The sequence below is a fragment of the Sardina pilchardus genome, chromosome 11, assembly GCF_963854185.1.
Source record: "Sardina pilchardus chromosome 11, fSarPil1.1, whole genome shotgun sequence".
In the NCBI taxonomy this organism is placed as follows: domain Eukaryota; kingdom Metazoa; phylum Chordata; class Actinopteri; order Clupeiformes; family Clupeidae; genus Sardina; species Sardina pilchardus.
This window is the reverse complement of record NC_085004.1, coordinates 24411937-24429436: the sequence shown is the minus strand read 5'-3', so window position 1 is coordinate 24429436 and position 17500 is coordinate 24411937. Positions and strand designations below refer to the sequence as shown.

General features: G+C 48.4%; 1 protein-coding gene across 1 annotated transcript in view; it reads left to right on the top strand.

Annotated features, from left to right (window-relative positions):
- Nucleotides 1-17500, top strand: part of fto (FTO alpha-ketoglutarate dependent dioxygenase) — a 134070-nt gene that overhangs the window by 43735 nt on the left and 72835 nt on the right. The window lies entirely within an intron of this gene.

Genomic DNA, 17500 nt, shown 5'->3' with positions numbered 1-17500 from the left:
TATGGTTTATCTCGAGCTGTCTGTGTGTGTAGGTGTGCGTGTGTGTGTGCGTGTGTGCATGTCTGCGTGTGTGTGTGTATGTGTGTGTGTGTGTGTGTGTGCGCGTATTGTGTATGAACAGCGTGTCAGCCCCAAGCCGTAGCTGAGTGTAGTTTCTGTCCTTATAACCAGTCCTTGTCCTTGTTTATTTCATGACATGATTGAACTGCTTATGATGATGACGGTGATGATTACGGTGATGATGGCGGTGATGAGGAAGAAAAGCAGAAGTGAGCCTCTACCCCTCTCTCTGTGAGATGAGAGATGGGGTCTGTCTGTTGAAAAACTGCAGGGGGCACTGTTGCACCAGCATAGTGCCGGAGTCTCCTCTCTCCGTCTCTCTTTCGTCTCCCTCTCTCCTCTCTCTCTCTCTCTCTCTCTCTCTCTCTCTCTGCTCTGTGTCTCTCGGCTCTCCGACTGCAAAGCCCAGCTGAGTGCCACTGAGGCTGAGCAGTAATCACATCTAATGCGCTGCCGGAGCTAAGCAGAACCCAGCCCAGCTGCAGTGTGTGTGTGTGTGTGTGTGTGTGTGTGTGTGTGTGTGTGTGTGTGTCTTTGCCACCACTCTCAGATGAAGTGTGTGATTTGAAGCTGGATTTAGAGGTGAGCTCGAGTGAGACATGCTGAAGAGCCCTGCAGTGAGAGAGCCATCACTCCCTCCTCTGATCTGCTCCAACCAGAGCCACGGCACAGCACACACTCGCTCCACTGCCCCATTCCAGCACACCCAACAGTGTGTGTGTGTGTGTGTGTGTGTGCGTTGGTTAGTGAGTGTTTATTATTTTGTATGTTGTGTGTGAGTTATTTTTGTGTGTTGTGCGTACAGTATGTTTGTTTGCGGGTGGCAATTTACCCTTTGATCACGCACAAATAAACAGGAACAATATCATAAAAGACAAAAATAAAATCTGAGCAATAATCATATTTGCATAATTTGTGGTACACAGATGCTGTGTTATCAAGGAAAAATGATCAGGTTTTCCTTTCATAATTTTCCTAGTTTTCCTTTCATTATTTTAATTACATCTAACTTTTTAAAGCCTTTTATGTAATTTTTTAAATAATTTCTAAAAATGCTTGGAAGTGGATTGAGGGCCTGGAATTAGTCTTTTTGTATGTCTTTGAAAATAAGGATGAAGCCCTGGTTGGTCTGTGTAACAGCAGCTGCCAAAAATATATCTCTGTTAAAAATAAAGGCACATTGTCCTCCTGATCACATTCAAAGCAGTGGCACTCACTTTGAAAATGTACACGATGATTTTAAAAACATTCATTAATATTAGCCAGATCACATTGTCATTAAGATTAATTATTTTATTTTATTTTAAAAATGATTACATTTGTTCACTGAAAAATGCCTGAAAATAAATTACATATATACCTAGCCTTGAATATTCACGACTAAAATGTGGTTGCATAAAGTAGGTCATAAAAGACTTCTTCCCATCTTAACATCTCTTTGTGTGTTTTTAATGTGCTGTTAAAAATCACCATATGCATTTTAACATGCTCGTATGTACTGTACATGAAGCGGTTATCCTTGCTTTAAACTCGCCATACCCGACACCGCAACACGGGCAGAGCTCATTTCAATGCACATATGAAATCATCAGTCGTACACACACACTAAAGACCCACATTCGCCCCACGCCTCGTGCTTCATTCATTAACGCATTCGCCGTTGACAAATGGAGGAGGAGAGAGAGGAGAAATTTCTCCCCGTGTTTTTCCCCCCCGTGTACCGTCCCGTGTCTCCCCAAAGCCGCGCTAATAATGAGGGGGCCGGTGACGGCTTGTGTTCTCCCTGTCGCTCGTCAGGGTCGCCGTGGCGGCGCTCTGATATGGGATGAGATGGGATGGGATGGGATGGCCTGTGTGTTTGACTGGAGCGTAAGCTGCCGGTGTTAAGTGTATTCCAGGAGCTGCTGTTTATGGATGGCGCTGCCTCTCCCCAGGGCCCAGTCAGACTCCGCTCCTCAGCCCGGCCCGTTGTGATGCAAATGCTGAACCTTCCATTTGAATGACATCCTGATAAAACACGTCCACTGCTTTACCCCCTCTCTCTATCCCTCCCTCTCTCCCTCTCTCCCTCTCTCTCTCTTTCTTTCTCTCTCTCGCTGTTTTTTTTTTTCTTTCTTTCTTTCTTTCTTTCTCTTTCTCTCTGCTTCTACTCTGTTCTTCCTCCTCTTCATCAAGCTCTTTTCCCTCTGAAACGGTTGCCTTTCCCACTGATGCGTAGTGTTTTAGAGAGATGGGAGAAAGCGTGAGCGCGAGAGAGAGAGAGAGGGAGAGAGAGAGAGAGGGAGAGAGATGACATGTGAGAGAAGGCTATTCAAATGACTTCCTATCCGGATGCGAAGGCATCAGAGGAGAAAGGTAGTGTGTGATCAGACGTCAGGGGTGGAGATGTGAAACAGATGTGTGTGGTTGTCTCTGTGTGTGTGTGTATGTGTGTGTGTGTGTGTGTGTGTGTGTGTGTGTGTGTGTGTGTGTGTGTGTGTGTGTGAGTGTGTCACACCCCTGTATGTGGTTGCAGCTTGTCTGAGACCAGTTCTTGTGTGAGTTCAAGTCTGACACTTTTGCCAGCAGAGGTGGTGTGTTTTGTGTGTGTTCTATATCGTTGATATTTTATGTGTGTTTGTGCATTTAAGGCTCTCTATCGCTGTCTGTGTGTGTGTGTGTGTGTGTGTGTGTGTGTGTGTGTGTGTGTGTGTGTGTGTGTGTGTGTGTACGTGCGTGTGTGTGTGTGTGTGTGTGTGTATATGAACTGGGTGTTTGAAAGGGTATGGGGTGTGAGGTGCTCCCAGCTCACCCTAGCGGTGGAGAACACACAGCCCAGGGGCCAGAGCACAGGGTGGTGGTGAAGCCCCCCCACACCACACCAACCCACCCCACCCCACCCCACCACAACCCACCCCAACCCACCTCCAACCGTTTCTCCCGCTCACTCCCCCAGGACTGGCTATCTTGCATATCAGACAAAAGTGACATTTCTCTAAAACCTCCCAACAATGAGAGGCTTCCGCCTAGGCTGACAATACAAAAAAAAAAAAAAAAAGAGGAAGATAGTCAGGCATATGCAGAATATTTTAAATACCGCTGTGGCATTTTTAAAAAATCTCCCCCCCGTCTTTCAATCTTTCATTCTTTTCTATTTTGTGTGGTGTGTGTGTGTGTGTGTGTGTGTGTGTGTGTGTGTGTGTGTGAGAGAGAGAGAAAAAGAGAGGGGGGGCAGAATAATAAAAGAGTGAGAATGAGAGAACAGAGAAAGGGGGAGATGGCTCCTTTTTTCTCTGTGCATTCTGGTGATGCTAATATATGCACTCACTGTGACTTTAATTGATTTACCAGTCTGGCTTGCACTCCACAGCTTTTTTCACTAATTTGTCATCTTTTTTTTCCCGCCGCTGACTTCTGTGGCTGCTTGTAGCACGACTTCAAAAGTCACGACAATGCAAAGAGATCTCCAGTTTTCTCTCCTTCTCTCTCTCTCTCTCTCTCTCTCTCTCTCTCTCTCTGTTGTACCAGCATAGTGCCTGGGTCTCTTCTTTCTCTCTCTCTCTCTCTCTCTCTCTCTCTCTCTCTCTCTCTCTCTCTCTCTCTCTCTCTCCTCTATACACTCATCTGACAGCAGGGCTGATGCCGGGCCATGCAGATGAAAATTAGGAACAAAAAAAAAAAAAAGATTGCACTCAGTTTAAAATCATTGGTACACTTGAGCGTCTTTTTGTCATCTTGAGCACTCACTAAGTCATGTTGTGCCAGGTAGCAGGAGACAGTCTTGTCAGTCTTCTGTGTACACATACATTTTAGTCGTCTGAGAGGGTGGTTTGTGTGCCTGTCTGAGGTCTGAATTACAATCGGCTTTTGTGTGCGTATGAATCTGTGTGTATCGTGTGTGCTATGTATGGATGTCTATGTGTGTGTGTGCACGTGTGTATGTGTATGTGTATACAGTATGTGTGTGTGTGTGGGGACATACCCACTGACCATTTCATCTTCTATTGCTGTCTAATGGAGGTCCTCAGAAACAATATCTGGTGCAGGGGTGGGTGGCTGGATGGCTGGGTGGCTGGCTAGGTGGGGGGCAGAGCTATGCAATCACACACAAGCTGTGGAGGTTGCCATCGATAGCTGATTAGGTTATTGACCTAGCCGAGGAAGGGCACGTTTGTGTCTCTAGTGTGTGTGTGTGTGTTTGCGTGCGTGCGTGTGTGTGTGTGTGTCAGCACAGGGGAGAGTTGCAGACAGGGAGAAAGAGAGAGAGGGAAGGAGGAGGGGGTCAATGTAAATGTTATTGCAGCGTGAGCTCATTTGATCAAACCCCTCGAAAGGTTAAGTGAATCCAATCTGGTTTTGTATGGCAGAGTGCAGACACAGGCGGGGAAAGAGAGGGGGAGAGGGAGAGAGACGAACGGAGGGAGAGGGAGAGAGAGAGAGAATGGATTATCATATTGGCGATGAAATAGTGGCCCTCCCTCGGACAGTTTACCCCTGCCTGTAATGCGTTTAGACAGCAATTGGCCTTAATACCCTTTATTGACTTCACAGGGTTAGAGCCAAGAATCTAATTATTAAAGTGTATCAATTTCATTGGAGTTTAGAGTTGCACTGCTCATATAATTATTTTAAGGTCAGGAGGGCCAATTAATCCCTATCCACTTATTTGATGGGTTTGTAAAACATTATAAATGTTATGGTTTCTGTTGTGCATTTCACCATAAATAATTTTTCAAGCCAAAGCCTTATTTGTTAGGATTGAAAAAAAAACAAAAAAACGATAGAGAAGAAAGCTAGAAGAGTGTGTGTGTGTGTGTGTGTGTGTGTGTGTGTGTGTGTGTGTGTGGCTTGGCTTTAGAGAAAGAGGCTGAGCGGGAGAGGAGAGGGAGAGGAGAGTTGCTTATGTTGGGACATCATTTCTCTGTATTTCGCTCCCATACATCATAGGCAGACGAGGACAACAATTTAACAAACACATGTAGGCAAACGCATTCATGCCAGATTAAAAGTATGTGTTGTGTAAATAGGAGTATAAATTGTACACAGCGTGTTTTTATTGAAAATGATTGAGCTCCTTTCAAATTTTTGCGTGTATGTTTTTTTTTGTGGGCCACATTGATATATGAGTGTTTTTTCCCCTTTTCTTGAGTATACAGTATGTCATTTTTCTGTGAGCGTCTTTTTGTATGGCCTGATTTGCATGTGTTTGTGTAGAGAGAGAGAGAGAGAGGCAGAGGGAGAAAGAGAAAGTGTGTGTGTGTGTGTGTGTGTGTGTGTGTGTGTGTGTGTGTGTAAATCCAGCCAAAAATCTTGCACTCTACAAAACGCCATCCAATACTGTCAGTCTCCAGCAGCAACACACACACACACACACACACACACACACACACACACACACACACACACACACACACACACACACACACAGACACACACAGACACACACACACACACAGACACACACACACACACACACACACACACACACACACACACACACACACACACACACACACACACACACACACACACACAGACACAGACACAGTGAAAGCTCCCAGTCTTATCTGAACACATGAAATAGCAGTTTAATCCCAAGGTTAATTATTGCTGGGCTTGTTTACCTCCAGCTCTATATTAGCTTGTTTCGTTCAAACCCATTTAGACAAGTGTATGCAGAAAAGAAATTACTTCAAGATTATTGTTATTATTCATTTAAAGAGGAAAATATGGGACAGATAATGCATTTTTACACACAGAGTCTGCTTCTGTTTCGGAAATATATTAACAAAAGCAAGGGCGAGAGAAAGAGGGAGAAGGAGAAGAAAAGGAAGGCGAGAGAGAGTGGGAGCGAGAGAAAGAGAGAGAAAAAGAGAGAGAGAGGGGAGGGTTGGTGGAGAAAAAATTTACAGTAGCATAAGTCACGGGCAAAAGGTATTTTGCAATTCTCTTTGAAGTACTTATTCAACAGGGTAAGCTGAATTTTGCGGCAGCGTCTGATAGTGTTCTGGGTAAATACTTAAACCTCTTGGGAGAATTTCACGCGGGCAGATACGAGGCAGCCCGAGGAGAGCGTTTACGTTACCTGGAGCCACTGCAGGCCCCCGGCTTTGTAGCCAGAGAGGCGCGTCGCGTCGCGTCGCACCGCACCGCTAACTACCGCAAGCGTACCTCACCGTGCTGGCGCGCTCGCATCGCCCCTCGCAGCGCTCTGCGCTCTCGGCAGGCCTACAGAGTGCTGGACACTATCAGCTGTGACATCGCCCACACAAGGCATTGTGGGAGGTTTAGACAGGGGGCTTTAACCCCTTCCATGCCCGGCGGCTGTTACTGCCTCCCCTGTGTAGGCTCAAGCTTTTAGATATTCATCCCTCAAAAACATAAATGCACACACACACACACAGACACACACACAAAGGTATAAATGAAAGTGTGAACGCTTACACACATACATTAGTGTGTGCAATACTTAGAGTACAGAGTTCTGATAAAAAATACCAGTGAATAAGCAGCTTACTCTGATTGCATGTTTGCACCCATATTTGCAGTCGTCAGTTTACTTTTGCTGCATTTCTTTGTTCTCAGCGTAGCTGAATGATCATATAGTGCTGCTGCGATACCTTTCAGTAGATGTACATTCACAATGCCGCTTTCGACTGATCACAGTCCTGCTAATAACACTTCAAAAGAGTTTATTTATTGACCATATGGATATAAGAGAATAATAGATTACAAAAGCAAGGCCGTGCTTTTATGCTGTCAGAAATGTATAATTCAATTCGAGTCTTATTTAGATTTGGCTGTCATTATTGCTTATAATTTTCTTTAGTGTTTTGAAAACAAGAGATTAAAGGAAAACAAAACCACACACATTCATCAATACCTATTTTCTAAATTTTTATTCATCCTTCTTTTATCAGCATCTCCATCTGTAATTGTTATTAGTGCATAATCACCTTAGGAACATTTACTCACATTAAGACCGTGTGCAGTATCGACACCAGGATGGGTAATTCGCTTTATTGTTCGTCTGCAAATGGCTGTGTTGACAGTGGGGGGGTTTTGCCTGTACCAGCAAGCGGCTTTGAAGTCGGGGGTTGTCTATTTTTCTTAGAAAACAAATGAGCACTTTGCAGCGACTGATCTGCCTCATCTGCTTAGCTCCTCTCAGACCTCTCTCCCTCTCTCCCTCTCTCTCTTCTCTCTCTCCCTCTCTCTGTCTCTCTCTCTCTCCCTCTCTCCCTCTCTCTCTTCTCTCTCGCCCTCTCTCTGTCTCTCTCTCCCTCTCTCTCTTCTCTCTCTTATTCTCTCTACCTCTCTCTCTTTTTTCCTCTTCCCGTCTCTCTGTCTCTCTCTCTTTCTCTTTCAGACACACACACACACAAACACACACACGTACACTTACAAACGCATTGCCTGTCACACACACACACACACACACACACACACACACACACCTACAGATACCTCACACACATGGTTAACCTACACACACACACACACACACACACACACACAGAGTCTCTGTACATATATTTATTTATTTCACTCTCTGTTTTTCCCCTCTTCTGCCCGTGATCAGCAAGATAAGTCTTGAGAGTGGGGAGATAACATCCATTAGGCTGCTAAAGAGGAATTACAGGCCAGCTCAGATTAATCACTGCTGCCGCTAATCTCATTCTGTATGGATGAGGTTGCTGCAGGGCCCAGAAACACACACACACACACACACACACACACACACGCTGCTGCTGCTGCCAGCTTTGACACACACACACACACACACACACACACACACACACACACACGCATACACACACATATATACACACACACACACACACACACACACACACACACACACACATATGTGTATATGTATACCGACACACTGTAGATACACACCTACAGACATGATGTATGAACATAGAAACACATATATCCATACACAAAACAACACAGTTTCACTTAAAAATTCCTGCACGGAAACACACACACACACACACGCACACACATTTGTCTCCCCATCCCAGGGCTTGCCTTCCCCACCGCTGACAATAGGCATTAGCGTTAACTAATGCTCTGGCAGGGCACTGATTGGCTCCCTTTGATCCAGGTGTAATTGTTTATGTATGGCTCTCCTTGCTGCGAGGCAGGGGAGGACCGCTTCAGTGGGATGGAGACACATGTGCTGTGTGCAGCACTCCTCCACTGCTCTTGCCCACCACAGGATGGAGGGAGCATTTTGGAACCTCCTTTGTTTGTTTTTTGTTTGTTTTTTGTTTGTTTTTTGTTTGTTTGTTTGTTTGTTTGTTTGGGTGTTTTTTGTTTGTTGTACTTACCTTTGTGTTCTCACTTGTATCCCCTTTTCTGACATGTACTTTTAGTCAGGACATATAGACTAGGACTTTTAGAGCTCTTCTCTCCTTCACACCTTTCTTCATCATACACACACACACACACATACACACACACATACACTCTCACACACACTCTCACACGTACACACACACACACACACACACACACACACACACACATACATACACGTTCAGCTGCCACTCTTATACCTGCTCTCCTCCTCCTCCACCATCATCATGTGTTTTTTTTTTTGTTCCTCCTTTCTCCTCCCCTCTCTCGCTCCCTCCTTCCTTTCAATCTCCTCCTTTTTAATTCTCCAAAGTCATCAGGGTAGCTATCGTGTTCTGCTTCTTAACCCAGTTAAGCCCGCGCCCAGAACAATGAGCTGGAGAATGGGAGATCCAGTCAGGAAGGCACTGTAAAATTGTCTGATGCGCTTCAAAAATCGCAAAGAAAAGAAAGGAATTATGGAGAAGATGCTGCAGATAATTTGAGAGCTTTTTTTTTTTTTTAGGGGGTGGTGGAGGTGGAAAGGGGTGCGGGTGGGGGTGGGGGTGTGGGTGGGGGTGTGGGAGTGATGGAGAAGGTGTGTTATCATGAGGAAGATAATAAAAGGGATTTTAAACTGTAGTTTGTCAGAGTGGGAGATGGAGAGAGAGAGAGAGACAGAGAGAAAGACAGACAGTGAAAGAGAGAGAGAGAGACAGGGAGAGACAGACAGAGAAAGAGAGAGAAAAGAAGGAAGATAGATAGGGAGAGAAAAGGTGAGGGGGGGAAATGAACAGAGGAATTGAGATGGAGGAGTGTAGAAGTGACGGGAGTGATGTAAGCACAGGGTGTGGACAGAGGAGGACTCTGGGTAGGAAATGAAGACGCTGCTGGTTACTGAAGCATGCTGGGAAGTTTCTGGCTCTGTTTTCTTTGTTTGTTTCTCGCTCTCTCACACATACACACACACACACACACACACAGGCTCAGGTAGGCACACACACACACACACACACACACACGCTCAGACACACTTTCTCTCTGTCTGCCTCTTTTTGTTCAGCTGAAGTTATGTTCGGTGGAAGACTCACTGACTGAGATCAAGCAGGACGGATGTGTTTGATAGTAAACACACAGGTACTCGGAGGGGAAGCGTTTCTGTGTGAAGCCTTTCTGATCTTCCTGCTTTGGTCTTTTTTGGGTGTGTTTGTGTGTGTGTATATGTGTGTGTGTGTGTGTGTGTGTGTGTGTGTGTGTGTGTGTGTGTGTGTGTGTGTGTGTGTGTGTTTGTTTGTGTTTTTCCCCCCTTTTTTCCTCTTCTATCTTCCCATCTCGTCTCACCTGGCTGAGACTGCTGACTGTGGCAGATCACTGGATGGATCTGTGTGTGTGTGTGTGTGTGTATGTGTGTGTGTTTGCCTGCAGTTAGTCTGACACACACACACACACACACACACACACACACACACACACACCCCAGTGCTGGCCTGTGTGTTGAGGGCTGACGTCATTGGATGATGGGGATTCGGGAGGATGCTGTATGCAGAGAAACCAACGGTGTGAGTGAGCACAGAGAGCTGTTCAGTGAAGAGAGAGAGAGAGAGAGAGAGAGAGAGAAAACTGGACATGAAAAAATGGAGAGAGTGAAGAAGACATACAGAGAGAGAAGGAGAAAGAGAGAAAGAGAGAGTGAGTGTGTTCACTAGTTGAGATGTAGGACAGTATCATTAACAGTAGGCCTTGTACGTTGCACCTCTCCTCCTCCACCTGCCTCTCCACCCTTCCGCCCCCCCCCCCCCCCTCCTCATCTGTGGGGACCATCCTGATATAGCTCTCATTAATCCTGATTTGGGACTAACAAGAGGGTCATGTTAGATCTAATAAATGGCTCTTTTATTTTCGGTATGGAGCCACCTCTGACGAACAGCCTGTCTTGCGCACACACACACACACACACACACACACACACACTCACACTGTACGCCCTGTAGAGTGCTCCACGGGTAGGTAGGGAGCACCCTGAGCCTGACTACTGGTGTGTATTTTAAGTGTGGGGGAGATGACGGCGGTGATAATCGGGAGATAATGGGGGTAATATATCGCACTCAGATGCTCTCATTTGCCACAAGCAGCTTTTCATGCTGGAATCAGGTAAAGTAGTCTAGGTTGGGCTGTGCAGACTAGTCATGCTCTGTATGCATGTGTGCGCGTGTGTGCGCGTGTGTGCGCATGTGTGTGCGTTTGTGCGTTCGTGCGTGCGTGCGTGCGTGCGTGCGTGCGCGTGTGCGTGTGTGTGTATGAGAGAGAGAGAGAGAGAGAGAGAGAGAAATGATTCACCTCCTTTTCAGCTGAATATGGAGGCTGATCATAGTGATATTCCAAATCGGATTGTTGAATTAGGAGCCTTTGAGCCACAGGGCCAGATGATACAGAAGACCTGCAGAAGCGCCGGGGAGTCCTGCCTTTACTGCCCTGAGTAACAGCCTCTCCTTCCTGCGCCGTGATGTAGTGGTAGCAAATAGTCCATCATGGCGAGTTTTACTGCTCTTTTGGCACCGGCCAGCCACCGTAGGGGAAAGAAAAACACACGAGCGGAGACATGCTTCAAGCCTCCCGTGCGCCGAGTGTTCCAGCCCCTCTTTTTATAGGTTAAACATTTTCTGAAAACTGAAAATGAAAACGTATCTGAGTTTGTGTAGCGCTAATCGAAAGAGCGAAAGAGAGAGAGGGAGCAGGAAAGAAAGAGAGAGATGGGGAGAGAGGGAGAGATGGGGAGATGGAGAGGGAGAGATGGGGAGAGGGAGGGAGAGGGAGAGGGAAAGAGAGATGGAGAGAGAGAGGAAGGGAGGGAAGGAAGGGGAGACGACCTGGCTCCTGTCCCACAGACAAAGAGCTTTCATGGCACGAGCCGGTCCGCGCTGAGCTGAGCTGAGCAGAGCTGAGCAGTGCTGAGGGCTAATCAGGCCGAGGGATCTGCAGCGCCATCTCCTGCAGCAGACCACAGTGGAGATGGAGGCCCAGATGAGGCCGTGGGGGAGAGGGGAGAGGGCCGAGGGAGGATTCTAATGCACCGGGGGCCATCACGCACCTCCAACCCCCCTCGGACTCCCCTGAACCCCCCCCACTCCAGGACCCCCGCTCCCCAGCCCGTCATCCCTGTCATCCCAGTCCGGACCGGTTTCTGGGACCTGGAGCAGCCGTGACGAGCTGAGTGTTTGTGTTTGATCGTGCGTTATGGCCTTTATTTAGCAGGGCAGTTAGAGAGAGCCTGAGGGTGTGTGTGTGTGTGTGTTGGGGGTGCTGGAGGAGAGAGAGAGAGAGGGTTCGGTCCGGAGACGTTCAGCGGCAGCCTAAGGGCCACATCTGCAGAGCTCATTCGGCCAGAAGAGTCGAGTGTGAGTGTGTGTAAATGCATGTGTGTGTGTGTGTGTGTGTGTGTGTGTGCGTGTGTGTGTGGATGTGTGTGTGGATGTGTGGCTGTGCGTGTCAGTGTACGCCGCCGCTCCTGCTTTCCCCATTACAAAATCCCTTCCAAATGGATCCATGTCTGCCGGCCTGTGTATATGTTCACGTGTGTGTGTGTGTGTGTGTGACTGTGTGTGCGTGTGTGAGATGGTGTGTGATCCTGACATGCGATCAGGACCGTGCTGGGCCATATACTTAAAGCTGGGGGAGATCCATCAGTGTGAGAGAGGGGGACAGGATGGAGGCAGGTGGGGGGTGGGGGGTGGTGCAGAGGTGTAGTGGGGAGGCTGATGGATTTCAACTCTCTCTCTCTCTCTCTCCATCCCGCTCTCTCTATCTCTCTCTCTCTCTCTCTCTCTCTCTCTCTCTCTTTCTCTCCCTTTCTGACTCTGAAAGAGGTAAAGGGGCGACCACAAAGCCCCTTTTGAGCAGGCCCGTTATATAGCCCTGTGGAAAGCATATGGCCAGCAGCAGCCATGACAGAGGATGGACCCAACCTCTGAGCACAAAGCTGGGGGTTAGATGGTGTGTGTGTGTGTGTGTGTGTGTGTGTATGTGTCTCTCTGTGTGTGTGTGTCTGTGTGTGTGTGTATGTGTCTCTCTGTGTGTGTGTGTGTGCGTGCAGGGGGCGGGCTCCAAACGCTTCCACTTGTTGAGGGCCCATTCCTCTCCTCGCCCCCTTTGTGTGGCCGCTTCTCTTTGGTCTCTTCAAACACGCTGTTTGTGGTGCGTCAGACACATTTCTCTAATGTTTTACACTTCATATAATCTGTTCTGTATGGGGCCCCCGGCTCTCCCGGGGCCCTGAGCTGTAATTGATGCCCTCCATAGTCCTCTGTGGGTCAATTTGGCTGAAAGGGCAGCCTCTCAATCACCCCTGAGATCACAAGTGCTACCCCCGCCAAACCACCCCTTCTTTGGTGACACACACATACACACAAACTCTCTCTCTCTCTACACACACACACACACACACACACACACACACACACACACACTCTCTCTACACACACACTCTCTCTCTACACACACACACACACACACACACACACACACACACACACACACACACACACACACACACACACACACACACACACACACACACACACACACACACACACACATACACACACACAAACACACACACATACACCCCTGACCCTTTTCTTTAAGTGGCCTATTGGTCCCTGGTCCCTTCCATTCCAGCGTGGGGGCTCACAATGTGGCGGAGGGGGAGCCGATTGTGTTTACATCCTTGTGAAACTAATACCCCCCTCCCATTCACACTCACTGGGCGCCTTCAAAAGTGTCAGCCCTAATCGAGAGTAATTCTTCCATCACTCAAGACATCAGCCAGCATAGAAAACTCTTAGGCATTGACTGTGTGTGTGTGTCTGTGTGTGTGTGTGTGTGTGTGTGTGTGTGTGTGTGTGCACGTGTACACATTGCTCAGTGTGTGTGAGTATGTGTTTGTTCGGGTGTGTATATGAGTCAGTGTGTGTGTGTTTGTGTGTGTGTGCACGTGTACTCATTGGTCAGTGTGTGTGAGTATGTGGATGAGTGTACACATGGGTTAGTGTGTATGTGTTTATTCGAGTGTGTATATGGCTCAGTATATGTGTGTGTGTGTGTGTGTTCATGTGCGTGCGTGATGTCACAGGAAAGTGAAAGTGGCCGCTAAGTTGCCCTGGCTCCGTTACCCCTGCTGTTAATATGAATTTTCCACCGGTGGAGCCGTCCCCCTGAGCAGCGTAAGCCGGCGAGCCTGGAGCGGAGCTCAGGGCCGGGGGCCCGAACGCGAGCTGGCCCTGGCAGGATCACGGCTCCCTGGTCGTCCATATCGCCGAGCAGAAGCTATCAATTACCCCGAGCAAGGTGCCTGATGCCTTTCCCCCCTCCACTGGTGGAAGTGGTCTTGGTTTCATTGCGTTCACTGACGGAGTGGTCAGAACTCCAGACACACACACACACGCGCACACACACACACACACACACACACACACACACACACACACACACACACACACAGACACACACACACACACACACACACACACACACACACACACACACACACACACACACACGTACGTACACCACAAGGCCAATGAAACGTGATGGAACAGAGAGCTGTGGCGATGGGGGCCAATGGAGTGTTAGGGGATATAGAAAATGAGCCTTATATCCTCTGTGTGTGTGTGTGTGTGTGCTTATGTGTACAGCTGAAAGTGTGTGGGTGTATTAGTGTAGGTGTATTTGTGTGCGTGCGTGCGTGCGTGCGTGCGTGTGTGTGTGCTTGTTTATGTGTGCCATAAAGTCGTGTGCTGCAGTCTTCCAGTGGGGATGTTGAGGTGGGGACACTGGAGTGAGGTGGCACAGGCCCCTTAGTGTCGCCATTACACATTCAGCTGAACCACAGGCCTCATAAACACATGGCAGAATTAACAGGCCAGCGGCCCCACACTCCATATGGACACACACACACACACTCACACACTCACCACACACAGCAGCAGAGTGAGGCACAGCTGGCACACATGGGCACACACACACACACACACTTACACACACACACACACACCCTCAGTCTCACTTTGTCACAGATACACACAATACACACAAATGCAACACACAGAGCATACACAAAGTCTACATGTGCACATACACGGACACACACATTCACAGACAGAGAAGAGTGTCTCTTTCTCTCCCTCCCTCACACACACACACACACACACACACACATATGGGCACAGGCACAGCAGTGTAGCGTGGCACAGCTGGCATGGAGCACCAGGCCTGTAAGAGAGAGGGCCCCCGCGTTCTCCCGGGCTGCGCTGGACCGGACTGGCAGCGGCCGCACCAGCGGGGCACCGGCTGGATGGCCAGACTTGCCGCCACGCGCCAAACCCCGGTGCCAGGGTCTGCCAGCGGCAGGCTCGGAGAGGAAGGAAGGAGTCATGGCATGGGCACGCGCCCATCTGCGAGCATGCCCAGGTACAGCTGGACTTGGACGGCGGCGTAATGGCTGGTCACGGCTGGCACGCTCGTTGGGTGGCATCCCTGCGTTCGGAGGGATTAATTTGGGATGATTCGGTTTTCCTTCTTGACAGGGCCCTTGGTTGACGGCCACTGTTGTGTTTGGGCAGCGCTGTGGTGGCGTAGATTCTGGATTGTTCTGTGACTCTCTCTCTCTTGAGAGCTGGCTTTATTATACAAGTTGCCTTTGCATTTTTAAAAAAAATATATGATAATCTAGCTTATAGTAAAAACAAAACATATGTTTTTGTTACTTGAGTTGTGTTAGAAAGGTATCTATAGTATTTGAACCAATCCAAGTTATTTTAGAAATTAGAGGTCATATTTCTACAATTCTGTATTATTTGAACAGATTTGAGTTGTTGGGACACAAAATGTGACACAACAATGTTTCTTCAATTCATCTTTATTATTTGAACAGCTCACTCACACTTGTCTGCTTGCCAGTCTGTTCTGCTTCCTGGTGTCCTGTCTGTTTGACTTAAGTCGTGTCTTGATCTGCGGGTCAGCCTGCAGATGGATGTGTCTTAGGTAAACAGGCCAGGAGCAGAGGAGAATGGCCCAGGCGCGTCCATCATGTGGCTGACACTAATCAGACAGACTCTGTCACACCGGCCTCTTGAGTCCATCGCCAGAGTGGCCTCGGCCTGCCCTGCACCCAGGGCACAGACGGCGGTGTTTGTGTATGTTAGTCGCCCTGGCTTTTTAGGATTTGTGTGTGTGTGTGTGTGTGTATGGGTGGGTTTGTGTGTGTGTGTGTGTGTTGCAGTGCGCTCATGTGTATGTGTTGTGCATGTTTGTGTGTGTGTGTGTGTCTGTGTGTGTGTGCACGCATGTGTGAGAGACTATGTCTGTCTCTGTGTGTACATATGCGTTGTGTGTATGTATGAGTTTGTGTGTGTGTGTGCTTGTGTGTTTAGGGGCTGCAGAGGATGTAAATGCCCCTCGCCCTGCAGTATAAATACACAGTGGCGTGGACTGTGGGCTGCCCTCTGCCTGGCCTCTGGCTCACCTTTGGCTCACCTCAGGCTGTGTGTGGGGTTGGGCGAGGGGTGGCGGCGGCGGCCTTGGGCCCCGGGGACAGGTACTGTCAGCGGTGGGTAAACACAGGCTGAGAGGCTGGGGAGCCAGGCCAGCCACACCTGGGGAGAGACTCCCCCTCCACAGGCACTCCTCAGAGAACACAGGACATATACTACTGCTACTGCTACTACACACACACACACACACACAAGCACAGACAGATGCAGTACATACAAGGTGCTTTGGATGTTACGCTTTAGGTGTTAAAACATTGGTGATGCTGTCTCACTGCCAGTTCTGATGCTGTGTGTGTGTGTGTGTGTGTGTGTGTTTGTGTGTATGTGTGTGTGTGAGCATTCATGTGTGTTTCTGTGTGCTTGTTTAGGGCTGGTACTGGCAGTTTGTTGCTTTCGAAAATCTTCTTCTGGATCCTTGGCTCTAACCTATTTGCCAAGACTTAACGACACGACACACACACACACACACACACACACACACACACACACACACAGATGATCGCACCCTTGTTGACATGTCAAAACAATGAGTCTAGGCTGCCTTTAGTTGGTGCTGTCATCAGCGCCATTCAGATTAATTCAACAAACAGAGAGCTCTTCCTCTCCACAGTGAACCAGCGACCTCAAGGTAGAGAGGTGGAGATAGAGAGAGAGAGAAAGAGAGAGAGAGAGGTAGAGAAGGGGGTAGAGAGAGATTGAAACGGAGAGATGGAGAAAGGAGAGCCCTAACTGCAGCAGGGCTGGGGCAGAGTAAAGTACTGGGGGTGATGGTTCAGCGCACGGCAGGAGTGCTGTCTCACGGATGAACAACAGCGCAAAGGAAAGAAGCAGCAAGAAGTGAAGGAGGCAGGAGGAGGGAGGAGGGAGGAGGGGAAAAAAGAAAAAGAAGGAGAAAAAAAAACACGACAGAGAAAAGAAAAGCGAAGGTGTTGTGCAACAGCTGAGGTGAACCGACTCGGAGTGCATGTTCCTCTGATAGGACCCCTGCTGTCAATCACCTGCGGGGCACCTGTGTGGGAGCCAATGGGAGAGGGCGCTCACCTGCGGTGACGTCCCGCCTCAGCTGTCACCTTCCGAGCCGTCTCACCTGAACCTCCGCTGACGCCGCTGTCTGCTCCTGACCGATGCTGATTGGTCAGAGCCTACACGTGTCACGGCGAGGCTGTGCCCCCGTCTTTTCACACGGGGTTAGAGGAGGGAGAGAAGAAGAGAGGGAGGGAGGGAGAGAAAGAGAGAGGATGAAAGAGAGAGAGAGAGAGAGCGAGGGAGGAAGACAAGAGATGGAGACAGAAAGAGCAAATGCAAGCAAGATTTTTCAGTTTTGCTTCACACAGTTGACTCTACACACACACACACACATACACACACACAATCACACACACACACAATCACACACTCATACTGTACACACACATACACACACACGCATGCAAACACACATCAACACATCAACACATGCACACAATCAGACCTGTCCTCACAAGAATTAAGAGCGACAGCTGGTTGTCAGACGTGAATTCCCTCTTCTCTCTGCTGAGAAAACGAAGGGAGGTTTTGATATCATG